The sequence below is a fragment of the Mastomys coucha genome, unplaced genomic scaffold (genome assembly GCF_008632895.1).
Source record: "Mastomys coucha isolate ucsf_1 unplaced genomic scaffold, UCSF_Mcou_1 pScaffold19, whole genome shotgun sequence".
Classification (NCBI taxonomy): Eukaryota; Metazoa; Chordata; class Mammalia; order Rodentia; family Muridae; genus Mastomys; species Mastomys coucha.
The window spans coordinates 6,659,186-6,662,790 of NW_022196901.1; positions in this window are offsets into that span (position 1 = coordinate 6,659,186).

Here is a 3,605-nt window from a genome sequence, read left to right on the forward strand (position 1 = left end):
TTTTTTGTTTTTTGGAGGGGAAACTGGGAATGGAGAAATTCGCATATAAATAAATAAAAAAAAAAAGAGTCTCCTAGAGTCTGCAGCACATTCTGCTTTTATGTACCAAGGAGCCTTTCTTTCCATTCTAGTTCTTTTGGCATTATGTATGCTTCTTGTACCTTGATTGGTATCTTCTGTGATTTTGTTGGGAAAACTTTCTGTGTCTTTGACTTGGGTTTCTTCTCCTTCCTCTCTCTATTTCTATTATTCTTACATTTGATATTTTCATAGTGTCACAGATTTTCTGGATATTTTATTTCTGGAGTTTTTTATATTTAACATTTTCTTTGACTTGAGTATCCATTTTTCTATTCTGTCTTGTATGTTTGAGAATCTATTTTCTATCTTCTGCGTTATATAGGTGAGACTTGTCTTTGATATTCCTGTACAAGTTCCTAAATTTTTCATTTCCAAATTTCTCTCAATTTTGGGTTTATTTCTTGATTTTAATTCCATGTTCAGATCTTTAACTATCTTTAATCAGTTCCTCCTGTTTTCATAGATTTCTTTAAAGAAAACAGCCATTTTTTTTTTCTCTAAGGACTACTACTATGTTCATAAAGGCTATTGTAAGGTCATTTTCTTTTGTTTCTCCTATGTGGCAATACTCAGGGCAAAACTGGGGCTGACATTGTGGGATTGCATTTGAAGGAGTGGAGAGAGGTGAAGATTTGCAGTTAACCTACCTGCTTTCCTGACTGAAATGGTCTGAGGTTTCCTAGGGAGTGCCTACTGAAGTCGGGCCTGTGATAAACAATGAATCAGGAAAGATATTAAGAGGGGCTGATCTGTTTGAATGTGATCCACTTATTTATTTTATCTGAAAATCTCTGGAAATCTTATGGGGGACATATTTGTATCATTGAGGAAGGAATTCATTTGCATAAGCAAAGAGCACAGGTGGTGGGGGAGGAGAAGTGATGGTGACTATGGGAAGAGTAGGAAGCCAGGGACAGATTTCTTAAATTATATTGTACAGTTTTAGGAAGATGTCAAAAATAAATTTAAATATTTAAGCCTTAGGGGGAATTTTCTTTTATTTGATAACAGCCCATGGGCAGGCAGCCATAGTAGGGCCGTTATTTAATCTGAGCTCCTGATCTCTGTGTGTTTGCTGTTGACCTGGTCTAACTAGTCCCTAGATTCTAGTGAACTCTTTGTTAGCATAGGTTACCTAGTGAGATCCCATAGAAGTAAATTACAGAAGCAGCTTCTCCCAGAGTGGCTAGCAGCTCAGGCACTCATTAATCCCACTCTGAGCTTTCTGCTCCTTGGCATTGAGGCAGTTGTGCTTCTTGGTTTTATGTCAACTTGACACAAGTCATTTGAGAGGAGGGAACCTCGATTAAGAAACTCCTTTCATTAGTTTAGGTTGTGGGCACATCTATACATCGTTTTCTTAATTAGTGATTGTTGTGGAGGGCCCAGTCCATTCTGGGTGGACCCAACCCTGGGATGGTGGTGCTGGATTCTGTGAGGAAGAGGCAGAGGAAGCCATGAGGAGTAAGCAGCACTCTTCCTGAGCTCCTGCTTCCAGGTCCCTGTCCTGTTCCATCTCCTGTCCAGACTTCCTTCAGTTACATTCAGTGATGTGGAAGTGTAAGACAGATAAGCACTCTTCGCCCCAACTTGCTTTTGGTTGTACTGTTTTATTATAGAAGTAGACAAGTAACTAAGGCTGGGCTCCCTGCACTTCCCTTTTCTGGCTGGGCTCCCTGCACTTCCCTTTTCTGTTGTTAGTAATCTGGTGCTTTCATGGTGACTTTTCTGGCACTGTCTTTAGTTTATGGCTGGGAGAACAGAGGATAAAAACCATAACTGAGTTGCATTAAGCTCTTACAGAATTCCCCCATAAGCTCTGCTTCACTGGCTCTGCTTATATCCCACTGACTTGTACCATATGGCTACTTCTATTTGCATGACAGACTAGAGATTGAAGTACAATTGCTGTTGGTTAGTTTGCAAGATTTTAGCTGAGAGCAAGGCCAAATCAGTCAAAACAGTAATTGTACTACAGAAAGGGGAAACAAATCAAAAAGTTTGCTGCAGGGTATCTCACACTCTCTAAAATTCTATATATACACCTATGTATTTATGTATATATATATGTGTGTGTGTGTAAATGTAAATATGTATATACAAATATAAATGGAGAAAACATTTAATCATCCTCAAGACAATATTTCTTTATTCATTTACAGAATAACATCTACATATTGAAATAATTCAAGTTATTTAAGTAACTCTCAGGTTGCATTTCTTTTCTTGCCCTGATGAAGTATCTGGCAGAGTGTTCTAAGGGACCAAAGTTTATTCTGGTTAGGGGTTGAGGAGGTACTTTCCATCATGGTGGGCAGGCACAGTGGCAGGAGTGAGAGACGAGCTTCTCACATTGTATCTGTTGATGGAAATCAGCACAATGTATTCAGCTTCCTTCCTGAGTTTCTTTAATCTGTCATGGGAAGGGTCCCATCCACTTTTCTGGTGGACCTTCCCACCTAATTAACCTAATCTAGATAATATCTGTTCTAGATATGCACAGTTATGTATCTTTTGTGATCCTAGACCTTGTCAGGTTGATAATTTTACTTAGCTTTCTGTGGTGGTCTAAGTAGCAAACATCCCCCATAGGCTCCCACATTTGAGCGCTTGTTCTCAGCTGGGGGCTCTGTTGAGGAAGTGATGCAGCTTTGCCAGCAGAAGTATGGGAGTAGGATGTGAAAGTGTATACTTTTGCTTCCCTTCCAATGGACTGTGGTAAATAAATGTGCCCTCCCAGCTCAGGTTGCCATGCTCCCTGCCACTTGTTGCCATTCTTCCCTGTCATGATGGACTCTTCTCTTTCAGGAACTGTGGGACAAAATAAACATCTTCTTTCATAAGTCACCATAAATTTCTGTGTTATATCCCAGTAACAAAAAAGTAACTAACACAGAATCCTACATGTGACAAATATCTTTAAAGTCAGAATGTGAGGAAGGATGAGAAGGAATGGGGACATGAGAAAAGTTGGACTTAGAATTTACTCTTCAATATTAATCTGAGTGAGGTGTAGTCTAGACATAATGTATTATCTATATTAAATATAGAGCTTGATGAGATCTGCACATATGTCTACTTGTATGTATAATAGCCAAACCCCTCTGGATATGAATCAATTTCATCATTTCCCAAAATTCCTTTATATCCCTTTGTCCTTTCATTTGTCCCAGTAAAACTTAGGAAGTATTAATCTGCTTTCAGTAATTATAGAGTAGGTTGTATTTTCTAGAATTTCATCATTATTTGATGTGCTTTTCTGTATCTGGACTTTTGAACATTGACACTCAGACCAGAGAAAGGTCTGACAACTTTAAGACTAATCCATGCAAATTTTCCAAAAGTCTAAGTCATTGGCTCTATGTCACCAGTGTCCATTTACTAAATGTTCCATCTACTCTTTAGTTTCCTAAAGTCTTCCTAGTCTTCTGGTGTCCATAACTGTACGAATTTTATTCTGGGGCTTCTGTTTTATTTTGTGTCTGTTTTGTACTTATACCATATTGTTTTTGTTACTATGATTC